This window comes from Oxyura jamaicensis, chromosome 2 (assembly GCF_011077185.1).
Source record: "Oxyura jamaicensis isolate SHBP4307 breed ruddy duck chromosome 2, BPBGC_Ojam_1.0, whole genome shotgun sequence".
NCBI lineage: Eukaryota > Metazoa > Chordata > Aves > Anseriformes > Anatidae > Oxyura > Oxyura jamaicensis.
This window is the reverse complement of record NC_048894.1, coordinates 19,638,546-19,653,503: the sequence shown is the minus strand read 5'-3', so window position 1 is coordinate 19,653,503 and position 14,958 is coordinate 19,638,546. Positions and strand designations below refer to the sequence as shown.

Genomic DNA, 14,958 nt, shown 5'->3' with positions numbered 1-14,958 from the left:
GGTCCTTCTCCTATCTACACATTTGCCCTTTCGTGGCAAGTCTGATGACATTACCTGGCTCATTTGGGAGAATTCCCTTCCACTGACGTAGGCAACATACTGCATTGCAAAGGAGGGTACAGGCTCATCACCCCAGAGCCCCTGGCACCAGCCCAGATATCCCCAGCATCCCAGGAAGAGGACCTCAGCTCTGCCACAACTAACTGGCAAAGAAACCAGGTGGTCTTAGACAACAAGACCCAAGGAATACATATCAAAAATCCTAGCAATACACTCAAGGGAAAGCAGCAGAGTGCAAGCACAATAACTTAAGGATAGTTCTGCTGTGCTGATGGTAACAGGAAATTAGGTCACTTCACTTGTCAGTTATCTAAGGTAAAATGGGCAATGAAAGTACACCCAAACCTTTCATCCCTCCCCCATCAAAAACATTTGCTGCTCAAACTCTTACTTTAACGTCCTTAAACTGAGATCAGATAATTAAAGCATCCTCTATTCCTGGTGTTGAGTTTCAGGATCTTCTTTGGGAGCCTCTGCTAAAGCTTGTTACAGTTAATAGGAAAATTCCTGGTAATTTCAGTTTATCCTTTAATACTGACATTAATCCAGCAAGCTCCTCCGAATGTGATAACTGACCAGGAACTGTGGGCTAATCGGACAAAACGCAGATGTCTCTGATACCGATATCATGCAACCTAACCAACAATCCTGCTTTTTTTTTTTCTTTTTTAAACAGCAGAGAGAAATGGGTATTTCCGGAGAACAACTCACCTCATCCTGAGGAAGATGTTTAAAAATCTTAAGAAAACATCTTTTTCTCTTCAGCCACTACAAAAAATTGCTGACTACTTCAACAACACTCACATGGCAGATATCTAAAGCCAAGTGAAATGAACTCTAAGCAGAGCCCCGACACTCCTCGTCGTGTTGTCTACACCTCTGCTGTCATGATGCATTTTCGTGATCTGCTTCAAAGTAAATACATGAGCAGCGTCCTAAACCTTCAGAATTCCAGGGCTACACATGGATGCTGGTACCGAGGTTGGTGTGTGATCAGTTTTCAGATGCAGAAACTATCAGCTGCATAAAGCATGGTATTTTTTTAAATTGAGAGCTGAATCACCAGATTTTTCAAACTGTGTCTGTAGAGCAAATATGTAAAACCAACCTAAAAGAGTAGTTATTTATGATGTGCAAAGGAATGAGAAGGGCAAGGTACCCTTTAAATATATCCATTATTCATTCCTACTGAATACACATGACTTCTGCTTCAAACAGTGAGGGATATGTTGGGAGAGATGCCCTTCTAATAAAAACAAGGCAGGAATGTTAGTACCAGAAGGTTCCCTGCAGGCTAAAAAGTGACAGTTGGCAGGGCTAGGATCAGAGCAAAAAGTGGGGTGTAACAGCAGGGCCTGCCTGCGCACCGGAAAACAACAGAAAGGAAAGGAAGGCTCCACAACATAGAGAAGTAATTCCAGAAATGAACTGAAAATTTTAAATAAATAAATTAAAAAGGGGAAAACACCATGGAAAGAAAAACTGTCACAGATGTTTGAGAAAAGGAAGGCCAGGCATCTCAAAGGAGCATACAGGGACTGTATGTTTCATTTCTTATCAGAGATGTTAGCTAGCAACAACAGCCAGGAGGAGAGGGAGGGAAGAGAAAGGGGAGAACAGTTACAAATCACCCTGACTGTAAAGACTGTTCGATTTGTTAAATGGTACTTAGTGGAAAGAAAGTGGGAATTTAAAGAAGGATCTTTGTTATTTAAATGCTATCCCATGCTGCTTTTTCAAAATTTCCTTAGACACATATAATAAAAACTATGTGTTTTTTAGTTCCAAGAAGTAAAGGCTATTTATTCATTTCTTTGGGGGGGGGGGAAGAGGGAGGGATTGGTTGTTGTTTTTTTTTTCCCTTTTACTGACCAGGGAAAACCAGGAGAGAGGTCATTGCCTCTTTTAAAAGAGAGGCCTGACATTCCTACATCTATATACATCCTACCTTGACTGCTTTTACATACTGAAAACGTCTACATGGATGAGTTTTATCACTACTGTAAAGCGTTCTGTTTGTGAAGCAAAGTAGGCAGATGAAAATAACTTTTGTCATAGCTTTCAATAATGTTTATTTTATTTCTCACCTCTAAGTAAGCAGGAAGTTATGCCTCCCAAGGCAACTTTGACTTTTCTTTTTTCTTGGAGAGGGAGGTGGGCAGTAGTGATATAACTCTACATATCATTTGTATGTGAGGAAATAGATGGACTGGCACACGATTTAAAAAAAAAAAATCCTTAAAGATACTAATTTGCTAAGATATGAAGTGGTTTGAATATGTTTTAGAAATTTGTTTATCTGGATAGGAGAAGGCTCAGTCTACATTCAATCAGTATGCCATTCCCTTTTAACATCTCAGGGAACATCACATTCTACAAGCAAGATATAACAGGGATTTGGGCCTGCCCTTCTCAATTCACGTGTCCAGAGAGGTATACCTCACAGAAAGCAAATGAGGCAGCCTGCACAAACAAAACTGGCTGACAGAAGACCTATCTAACTGCACTGAAAGTCAGAACAACATCCCCCCTGCCTCCCAGGACAACAAGGAGATGGACAATTAACAGAGAGAGGCAAATCCTCATCTGCAGCCCTAAGTCTACCAAGCCCACAAATCGAGACACAGTCTGATTGCTGCTGCTGTACTTGATTCTGTGCTTCATATGTTGTATTCCAGTAAATGTTTATTGCAAAGACTTTCTTCCAAGGCCCACCAGACTCTCATATGCTGGAATAATAGGAAAAGGGAAACTACTGGCAATTGTACAATGTGCTTTCCAGCGCACTTACAGAGATTAGATACAAATTTCCCAGATGCAAAAAAGACAGCTGCCCTTTTCAATGTTATTTTTTTATATTTTCTACTGTGGGGAAAGGGTGTTACCTACATTAGTTTGATCCATTGGTATCCTGTCAACTTCAATGCACATATTTTGAGAAATGTTGAATATTGTAAAATGAATACTAACACAAAAAAAAAAAAAAAAAAAAAGAAGTGTGAAGACAAACACTCTATTCACAATGGAAAAGCCCAAAAAAGCAACATCCTTGTCATTCTGCGCAACTGCCTCTGTTGTGATGCCTTTGAATCATTACGCCATGTTGCTTAGACAGGTCAAACAGGAGTAATGCAGAGGAGGCTCTTGGAGCATTGTTTTCACCAAGATGATGTTTTTATATTATTTTCTGATCACAAAGCTTAACTGCATATTATGGTTTCTGCGTGTTGGAAAAATATGAAGTATTTCAAACACGAACATTATCCAAAATGATGGGACATTTGAAGGTTGGCCACGCTGCTGTCTTTTACCTGAAAGGTCCACAGCAGCTGAACTGGTCTCTGTGCACTGTAATGGGTCTGTGTCCAACTTACTGCAACCAGCAGGAGCACTGACTTCAAGAAATCCAGCTTCAAAATTCAAACTACAGTCAGTGTTTAAAGGGACCTTCAAAGGAGGCTGAAAGGAGGTTGCAGCAAGAACAGTGTTAGTCTCTTCTCAGGTGACAAGTGGTAAGACACATGGAAACAGCCTCAAGTTGTGGAAGGGGAGGTTTAGATTGGATATCAGGAAGAATTTATTTGCAGAAAGGGTGGTTAGGCACTGGAACAGGCTGCCCAGGGAAGCAGTGGAGCTGCCATCCCTGGAGGTACATAAGAGATGCGTGGATGTGGCACTTTGGGATATGGTTTAGTGGCAGACTTAGTAGTGTTAGGTTGATGGTTGGACTTCATGGTCTTTTCCAACTTAAATGATTCTATAGTTCTAATGAACAGACACAGTTGAGTCATACCCACAGCATTAGAGACAGCTACTATACCAACCAGTATCACATTTATACTTTCTTTTATTTCCTCATCTCTTTACACCATTGTCCTGTCTCTCACGGATAGACTATAATTTTTTTTCAGTCACATACTGCTTTTTGTTACGTATTCACACAGACCCTAGCAGAGCAGCAGCCAAGACTAGAGCCTCTAGATACTGCAGTAACCTCAGTACTTGCTGAGAGCTGACAAATTTGCAGTTGTTATCTCTGCTGGAATTCAATCAGGGTGCAAAGACTGACACCTGTGCTCCCTGATCCACAGCCACACAGAGTTCACTTCAGCATGACTCAAGGTATTTGGGGTCCACAAAACAGCAGGGTCCAGGAAATTGGCTACAAAGCCAGCGAAAGGAAGGAGAGGCAGAGAAGAACTGGCAGCAGCTAAGTGAGGAGCTATGCTTTACTCCCTGACCCAGGCCCTGTGTCAATATGGTGCGTGAGTGTTGCTTGTCTCAAAGATGTATCAATACTGACACAGGCACTGCCTATACCAGACTTTTGAAATGTGTGAGAACTACACATTCGAGCAGCTCGTCTGTCACTGTACACATGGTGCAGCTCAGATCAGCATACGGCACTGGCATGGAGATAAGAGCTTAGATGTAGTTTGTACTGGCAAAAAAATATTTCTGGTTAGCTTAGTCTAACTCCTGCTACTCAGAGTAAAGTGTACACTGTGCCTGCACTGCTGTAGCATCATGTCTGGGATTATGTCAGTCTCACACTATCACACCCCTGAAAACACTTTCAGTTCAGATTTGGCCCTCAAATTAACAGGGCATCAGATGGAAAGCTGCAGATTGCTGCAGCCAAAATGCCCGTTCTTCAAGGTGGTTGGCTTTTTGCTTGTTTGCTATGCACACAAGCAGCATGGAGAAAGCTCCTTGCAGGCTGGAGGCAGGGTCACCCCGTTGGACTCAGCTTCTCGTCCCACCCCTGTAGGGCTGTGGGGCAAGCAGTGGGTCTGGGCCAGGCACCCAGCAGCAACCTCGGAGGCAGCTCGGTGCCGCAAGGTCTGCAAACTGCCTGCTGAGTGGCAGCAGCACAGGGTTCAGATGGGAAACCAACATGAGACACCTGAAAGACAGAGAGGGAATGGCACAAGAAAGAGAGTAGTAAGAACGGAAGAGAAGGAACTTAGAAGGTACGGGACGGGATCCTCTAAAAATCCTGGACTTGTCTCAGTCATTTTCTAAAGAAAAATAGCGGGGAAAATATATTTGGCATTGCTAGAATACCAGGTGGCTTCACTGTTTGGCAACCATCTGGTCTCAGTTTTCTCTTTGTTAATAGCACCAGCATCAAATGAGACAGAAATAGGAAATGTTAACTATTAAAATATACACAAGTAGACAAATAAAAGCTACCATAAAGCAAAGGGAATCCAGCAAATAGATAGCAGTGTTAAATGCACAACAACTCATAAAACAAATTTTTGGGAGGAGGCAAGACCATCCTGAAACATAACTAAATAGCAGTTAATTTAATGTTTGTAATATTACACATTAATTATGATATTTTTGCTAATTATTTATCATTGTGCTCCCCTCCAGCTCCTACACAAAACCACTAACACCGAGACTCATGTCACACAGTAAGAGTGGCAGAAACAGACAGAAATATTCCAGTTCCAAACAAGGTGAATTAAGCCAGAAGGGAAAGAATTGAGGAAAGGGAAACAGCAGTGGGGCCAGAGCTGTAGGTTAGTACTAAGGACCAAACCAAAGACCCACATTTATTGATCTGGCATTTAAAATTAAATCAAAAGAAACCATATTTGTACTTCACATGGATTTTTTTTTTTGTCAAAGACAGTGATAACTGCACAAACCACTTAAGACTTCTCTGAAGTCTCATTGCTTCAAGATGGTTATTACAGTTTAAACCTAAAAATCAGTTATTACTTTAAAATATGAAACATATGCAAGGCTAATTTTTCAGATGAGGGGAGAGGAAAGAGTCTGCAGGTTTATTCATCTGCACGAAAAAAACTCTTGTTTGCACATATGCATTAGGCATGCTGGTTTTGCACATTACTAATCTACACCCACAACAGATCTAATTACAATTTTGCAGGCAGAGTTTAAAGACCTTGGCTCAAAGTGTTGTTTTTATTTTAGAGATGAAATAAATCAGCAAGTAGAAACACAAAAATAACAACCCTAAAAAGCAAATCTAACTTGAAAAACTGAGGCACAGAAGCAGTTCAGCAACCAGGGACCCTTACGGCCCCTGCCACTTGACTTCATGGTCTTATTCCAGCTGTCAGGGAAAAAAAAAAAAAAAAAATAGATGAAAACGGTGTGAAGATCAAATACTCTAACAAGATACAACTGCGACCCGTAAATGCCAACAAGTACAATGTAATCATTGCCATAAAAGAATAGCATCCATTTATCGTGCTATATGTGCTGAAACTTGTCATCACAATCATATTGTGCACTAAGGAATTTAAACACAGCTTTGTTGTGAGATAATCCTTGACTAGTAATTGACTTTTTTATTTGATTAACTTCTTTTCACCAGCACTGGATCTGGCTAACTTTACCCATTTCCACCTGCCAGCTAAATTTCTGACAAATACTCTGAAATTACTAATTGCTGGTAAATGCCAGCTGAGGCTGCTATTAGTTCAAGTTAACAAGAGGAGCCCTCTATGCACACCAAGCACATAGACTGCCCTCGAGACACATTAGGAACCCTGAAAAACAGCAGTGCTGCCACAGGGCCAAGTCCCTATGGCATTAGAGGGGCATTCAAGGGCCTGGCATCAAGAGCCCTGCGATGGCATCTTTCACTGAATGCACAGTGCAGCATTACTTGGAAGAGCGTAGCCTCAGTACCTGACCTACTCTCTCATACCATGAAAAAAAATAATAACAACCAAACTGTGGAGTCATTGGTTAACAGGAGACCAATAACCCTGTCTTGTCTCAGGCACCTATCTCTTTACTGAGTCGAGAATTTAAAATTTAAAGCATAAAAAATATGTGATTAAGTGGTGATGTAGAGAATTCTTCAGAGAAAGAATTGAAAATTACCTAAAAAACATTCTTTGTATACGCCCTAAGCTTCAAACTAATGTACTGAATTTCATTTCCATTTTTATTACTCTAATAGTCAATACAGAAGATTTTCCAGGTATGCAGAAATTAACAAAAAAATAGGCATATATCTGTGGTAGCAAATACTTGAAGACTTAGAATTAAAAGGTCATATCTAAATTGTATTTTGGCAAGAATTTATAAAATTTATTTGGGTAAATGGAAATAATCAATACATATCAAAGGTGGATTATGTCACTAGAAGTCCCTAACATGCACACTCAATCCCCCAGAATTTCTCACTTATGCTCTTTTTAATGTGACAACTCTTAAAAGACTATGTGTAAAAAAAATTTTTTTGGCTTTGCAGTGTTTTCAAACTGGGGGCAAGTCACTCTCTAGGAGCTATTCAAGCCTACCATTATTTTAAATGGTGAGGGTAGTATGTAAAGACCTCATGCAGGCTCAGTTGTAGGAACAAAACTGCTAGAGTTATTGCAAACATATCTGTTACCAAGACACAGAGTGTTACTACTATGTTTTGGCTTGGGAAATCAGTACTCGACTAGCTGAAATTGCGTTTGTTTTTTTTTTTTTTTTTTCTAAGTTTCAGTAAGCATATCACAATTCATCATAATCATCCATAATATTCTGCCTCTAAGAGTAAAATATATGAATTTAATTTTTCTTAGATTGGTCTATAAATCAACACAAAGATTGCAAGTTTGACTAGGAAGTAAGGAAATCACTGCAGCAAATATGGCAACTGTTCATAATTTCTGCTATAAAAACAGATATGTGATATATAGTAGTGACTGTCCACATAAACCATTGCAGATGTCATAAACTAGACTGAGTAACCAGCCTGGTAGCACAACAATTTTGTGTAACATTTCCCACATTTAAACCCTGAATTTAGAAACAAACAAATTCAAGAAAACTGTACCAGCTGGCAGAAGGAAAACACAAACAGATCATGTTCTGTTTTTGTTTAAAATGGGTAGGTGGTGATCAAGCATCTTGTACTTTGGAGTTCTTCAAATCCTTGCCTACTAATTAAATTCAGACACTGACCAGTGACACATTTCAGTTTGACCTCAGCCACCTACTGCTCTGGAAAGAATGTACAGCAAAAAAAGGTCAAACAAATTCCAACTTACTTTTAACTACAGACTGAAATCTTCTGTACACTCCATACCGCATCTTGCTTCTTTAAAAGTTAGAAAAGCTTCAGCAGAGCCCAGAGAAACACCCTCTTTCCCATGAATTTTTTATGATTTCTTCAGCCTATACTAAAACAATTCTCAGATTCCAGAAATTGCATATCTCACAACCAAGAAAGGCTCCCTAAGCATAACAGGAGACTATTATTTCTCCTCAACAAAAATGCAAAAATTACCAAGCGTGGTATATATTATCTACCCCAAAGGGATATACTGCCCTTAAAATTAGGATTGATTTTATTGAGAGTTCCATAACTAAATCCACATAAATCTGAAGTTTAGGTCAGCCCATTCCTTTTACCATAGCACGATGGAAGTGCCAGGTGCACATCTAGCTGATTCAGCTAGAATTTCTGCCAGGAATTCAAGGGAGTGTACACGGCTACAGATGCTCGACCACATTTTGAAAGGATGCAGTGTATGCTTTTCACATGCATGTGTTGCTCTGCCAGCCAACTCAACAAAGACAGTGCCACAGTCCCAACTTCACACTTCCTGCTTCCAGGCAAATACTGCCAGATGTGCTATCTCCATCCATACTGGGATGCATGGGGACTACAGATGAGATCAAGGAAGACTGCTGAGGCCCCTGCTGTGCCATCACGCATGTGATCAGCTGACCCTCAACAGGGAGAAAGCAGAATGCAGGAGCACAGTTTGCCTACGGATACCTTTTTGCATCACATTCTGAAATAACATCTATTCATTCTTTTTTTTTTTTAATTGAAAATAATACAAACAAAGTGTAAAACCTACACTTAAGAATCACAAAATTTCTTGTAATTAACTTACACATTTGTAAATCCTAAATGCATGAGCTAGAAATGCATATATACTTTTCAGTCTTTCTTCATGCTGCAGAGAGCACTGATGATAGCACTAATTATGACTGTAAAAGATATTCACCACCCAAAAGCCAATGCTGTATCACTGCATAAAAAGCCAGAAATACTGGGGGCCATTTTTAATATAAACTACACCATGGAAGCCTGAGGAACTGAGTAAAAAATGCAAGGTGGATTTACCCCCATTTTAGGTATTTCTACAGCACCTGTCACATTAGCATACAACTATTACAGAATAATTAGAAAGGAAACAGAACATGTTCTAAAAAGGCCTGCTAGCCATAATCCTTCACAGCACCTTTTTAGGAGGTTTAAACGTTTGAACTTTTTTCTTCTTACCCTCTTCTTTCTCCCGCTCTCTCTTGCTTTCTCTTTTCTTTTTCATCCCCTTTCCCCCACTGAACCGTCAGTGGAGATGGAGCCTTTTTCTTTATGCTCATAATCAGTCCTTCCCGAGCTGCATTCCACTGCACCTTGACATAACAATCAATTACTTCCCACAGCCAAGGGTTTACAGAGAAAAGAGTCCAATGTAAAGCTTCCCTTATTTGTTTTACAAAAAAAGCAAATGAGAACTTTTGAACAAAATTTTAGGGATGGAATAATTGAGTTTGACACCTAACTTAACAAATCATTTGTGTACATGCAAAATGCTCTTTAGAAGAGATCAGAGAAATTAAGAGACAGAAAAGCATGATAAGGGGAAAAATGTGAAAAATGAATCAGATTATTAATAGAAGACTGTAGAAACAAAAGAAAACTAATGGGAAAAAAATGAATAGAGTGGAAAGACAAAAAAAAATATTAGGAAATAAATAACAGATGGACTACATTCAGCAGTATCAGCCTCATTTCTGAGTACCTTCTTCCTTGTCTAATTCACATCTCAGTTTGCATTTGGTGATTCAACTTGACTTTTTTCTCTATGGACTCTAGAAAGTATAAAATGATAAGGGAGATATTAATGGTTCAAAGTGGTTCAAAGAAGAAAGATCCCGAAACTGTGAATTTACCTATTCCTATGAAAATACAAGTGCTAATATAAACTTTCCTGGCAAAAGCTACCATCTGGCTATGTATACTGCTTGGTACAAACAGAATGAACTGAAGTCACACATGAATGTGTTTATAATGCTCAACTGGATGACAGCATTACTGGTTTCTCCTTTCTTTCTACACTTTAGGAAAAACCATCAATGTGTTATTTCTTAACTGCAAGACATTTTCTCACACATTTATTTTGTTATATCCTGAAACACAGGAGGTCAGTACTGCACTATCTTGAGAGTTTTCTAACATCAGCTGCCACAGAATCAAAAGAAAGTTTTCTTATTTTGAAACATATGGTTTGATATATTTCCCAGGAGGGAAGAAAGCAACAGTTAACCCTCTTCCTTGCTCTTTATTTCTATTTTATGACTAGAACCATTTAAAAAAAAATGCTTTAATCTGGACTTTTTTTCCTTTTCTTTCTTTTTAAAACACTACATCTGTGAGCCTTACAGTTTTTAAGGGTCTCCGTACAATCATTGTACTGCATCCACATAATTCAGATGCTTTAATCCATTTTTCTTTTGATGAAGGACAGAATCTGATCTATTGCCCTGCTTATTGCCCTGCTTCAATTTATATTTTAAAATGACAAGACAATTTTTTACAGCATAGATTTACACAAACATGTGATTGTAGTCTAATCATTTTGCCACAATTTTTGTTTGTAGCTCCTGCTGTTAACCCACAAAAAGCCACTCTTTTACAAGTGCTACAATAAATGCTCATCATATTTAGAAAGAACAGATCAGCATGGCAGAATTTTTTTCCATGACACTCTAAGTGAACTCCAGCGAGCCTTCTCCTCACCGTCCTGACAGTATTTGTCTGATGGCCTTTATTGCACTCACAATTTGTGCACCTTGAACAGTACTATCAGGAACTGCAATAAAAAGATCAATACATATCTATCAAAATCAGGATTATTTTTTTTTTTCACCTGATTACAACAACCTCTTTAAAATTTCATAAAATAAACCTTTCTAAAACATAATTTGAATTTCCCTTCCAACTAAAAATAAATACCTCTAAAAAGTTTACATAAATGGTAACAGAAAAATATAGACCTACAACATAAGTCCTAGGAGAGTCTGTAATCTATTTAAGCTTTAAAATTAGACTATTTTACGAGGCTGAAAGAAAAGAGAAATCTCACTACTATTTAAATAGAAATATGTTTCCACTCCAAATGGTGTTATCCCTGAGGAATATCTGCTAAGTACAAGAAATGCTTTGCTGAAAGCAACTAAAGAGCATCACGAAAAGCACAATCTAACTATGAAAGTAGTGATTGGGTATTATTCTTCTTATTTTATTATTCTTCTTCTTTTAAAAGACATTTTTCCTCATCTTAAATGTCAGAGAATTAACACAAGAGGAGGAAGAAGTACCCCAGTTAACAGAACAGTGAGGAGCAGGCCCTAAAAGATTTTTCTTCACACTAAGTGCACTGTTTACTGAATTATACGTTATTTTTGGTTGTGGAACTGACATTTGTTCCAAAATTTTCTGGAATTTATGTACTAATATCTTACATATTTACTACATTTCACTTATGCTCAGAAAATTATAAATAAATCTCCAAACAAATATGCCTTGTTTCCATGAAGACCATCTGGTCTAACCTTCTGTTGAATGCACGGCCTTGGAAAAGGTTATCCAGGACCCTGTCAAGTCAAATCTTGATTTTTTTCCAGCAAGGGAGATTTCACCACTTCTCTGGGCAACCTATTCCAATGGTCAATTTCTCTCATAGTAGAGAGGTGTTTTTTTCTATACCCAAGACAGAATTTCTTGTGAAGCAACTATTCCCATTACCTCTTCTCCTGCCACCATGCAAAGTTATGAAGATAGAAGCTCCACCCTCTTTATAGCTATCTTTTTAGTTATTGGACAACAGTGATTAGATTTCCCCTTAGCCTTCTCTTCCCTAAAATGAGAAAACCCAGTTCCTTCAATCCCACTTGAGATGGGATTAAACCCTTCTCCAATCCTCTGATCATCATTGTGGCTGTATGGGGTCTGGCAGGGGTGTTACTACTTCATAGCAGCTCATGCAGTATTATGATTCAGATTTGTGACCAAAACACTGAACACGCTCACATTTTAGCTATGGCTGAACCATGTTTGCACAGGATCAAGACGTTCTCTGTTTCTCATCATGCCCCTCCAGTGAATAGATTGCAGAGCACTCAATAGACTGGAAAGGGACACACCCAGGCAGATGACCCAGGCTAAGCAAAGAGACATTCCATGCCATATGTCATCATGCTCAGAAATAAAACAGAGATGAGGGGTGTTCAGGTAAGTTAGCCATTTTCTGCCTGGGAACTGGTTGGGCATCATCTGTCCAAAGGAGGTGGTGAGTGATTGTATTTGTATCACATTTTTGGATGTTTGGTTTGTTGTTTATTTTTCCTTTCTTCTTTCCACTTCTCCTTTGCTTATTAATTTTATTTATTTTTTTTAAGTTCAACAACAAGCTTTCCACTTTTTGCTCATCCTTTTCTCTTCCCAGATCCCACAGGGGAAGGCGGGAGGAGTAAGAGAGCTGTGTGCTGCTGAGTTGCCTACAAGAATTAACCCAGAGCAGTAGCCCTCCACTGAAACCTCTCCAATAAATAGTCCAACTATCTTCTGCACACAGCTACAAGCTCAAATTTTTCAGGGAATGCCTTATGCAACTTCACTACCTCTGCACAAACCAAAGGCTTCCGGTATTACTTCTGGTATTATAAAACTATGCAAACATACACAGGAAAATCACATATAATGCCATATTAAAACAATTATCCTTATTACCCATATAGCACATTAGCACACTGTGGGCCAAGTTTTCTTAATACACCATATAATCTGTTCCATACTAGCAAGCCCAGAGTAGTGTACCCTGTACACTACAGCAGGGAGGGGTGCAACCGAACTTCACTGAAGCTGTGCAGCTAGACTGTTTGCATATGGAAGCTGGTAAGTAGTATTTCTTCCTAAACACATGAACAGCATTTGGATACACCTACCAATTTTCCCAAACATTGTTCCCCTCCACAGGCCATATTAAAAAAAAAAAATGTTGACAGTTATAAACCTAGATTTAGAGAGCATACTAGTCCTGTCATAAGTTCCACCACAATTTTTTTCATAAGCTATTTTCAGCTTCTTTGATAGTTCAGAAGTGTGACCAAATTTAACGGATTCTAGGTGTTCTACCAAAGCAAAATTTTAATTGCTAAATAACCAAATTTTATTTTCAACCTTGCTTATCCTGATATGTGGGCTACATATTTATCAAATCAGGAAAAAAAAAAAAAATCATATTCAGTAGAACTACATAAATGCATATTCAGCTTCAATCCTTTGCTGTTCCATTAAAAGAATTTATTATGAATTTGGTATAGCTACTTTTTGAACTATAGAGAGTTAGCTGGGAGGATTGCAGAGAGCAACAGTACTGAAAGGAGAACATTCATTTAAAGACCTCACCTACCCCAAGCAAAATATCTGATTTTGTGAAAAATATGACACTGACAATTTATGTAGCAGTTACCTTAGTACTGTTTTTTACTTCAAATTAACCAAATCCAGAGGCCAACTTGTACAAAAACTATGGAATGAGATGATTAAAACAGTGCTTAACAAAATTGGTCTGGATTTTTGTTTTTTGAATGACGACCTTAGGGCTGAATATGCTGTTCAAAAAGCTATTGTGACTTAGAAGACTGAGTCTCATAAAGCAACTTAATCATTTGAGTCCCTAGGACTGATTTAAATATTTAGGTTCTCTAGTTGTAATGAAAATAAATGTAGTCTAGGCACTTGGGAGAACTGACGCTTTTGTTCAGAAATCAGAACACAAAGGAGTAAGGATGAAAGAAAATCTTATCTAATATTTCATTCCTGGCAACATTAAGATTACCAAACATCATTTTTATTTCAGTAGATCTTTTTTTCCACCAGCAAAAAGGACAGCTGGTAGAATACAAGCAAAGAAATACACTCTTTGTGAGTTTCCTACTTTCCATTTTCCAAAATGTGTATCATTTAAAATGAATACTTTAAGGCATTCGGATCCTGTAGCTTGCAGGCAGTTTCAAATAACTAGGTGTTTCAACAGAAAAGTAAAAGGTAGCCTAAGCTGAAAAGCAGGTCATCTTAATAAATAGTCATGGTCTTGCCATTAGGTCAGACTGCATATTTGGCTGCTTTACATGCAGTGCTTCACCTTCCTATCTGTAAGCTGGAGTCCTGGAAAGTTATGGGCATTTAGGCTTTAATCAGCCGTGTTACTGTGAGCAGAGAGATTCTGGTACAAGAAATTCAGATACCACCTCAGCCTGGGTGGATAGAGGCCCTGGAAAGATGCACAGCTGTGAAAGAGGATCAGTGTGAAGCTGAAGTAGCAAAGTAATTATTATGGCTTTGGAGATAAATTTAACTCATTTCAATAGAAAAAGTTTCCCAAAGACAGAGTGAGCACACAGATAGCAAGAAGTGCTCCTGCTTCCAATTTGCTGTTGTCATCACCAAAAATAATAGAAAACAAGGAGAAGACAGTGTGTGAAATCAGGAAACAGAAGTCTAAAACTTTTCTATGGGATGGTATGAATTGCTTCTCTGATGCAAAAACACAAGGCTTAATTATAGAGGAGCATGAAAAGATTGACGTTATTTGGCGTTCCAATGAGTGAGAAAGAGATGGCACAGAAATCTCAGATATGTCAAAATAGGCTTTTGTCTCTCAGTGATTAGGTTTGCAAGTGATAACTAACAAACTTTTTGGCAACAGCCAGGAACTATTCAGCCTATGTTTTAGCATTTTATTGGGACCCATGATTGTGCAAAAGCAATGGGTAGGGGATATAAAGGACACAGGCAAGAAGACAGCCTGCTTTCTCGGGGCAACTGTAACA

At 38.6% G+C, this 14,958-nt stretch overlaps 1 protein-coding gene across 2 annotated transcripts in view; it reads right to left on the bottom strand.

Annotated features, from left to right (window-relative positions):
- NEBL (nebulette) overlaps positions 1-14,958 on the bottom strand; it is a 256,863-nt gene that overhangs the window by 149,903 nt on the left and 92,002 nt on the right. The window lies entirely within an intron of this gene.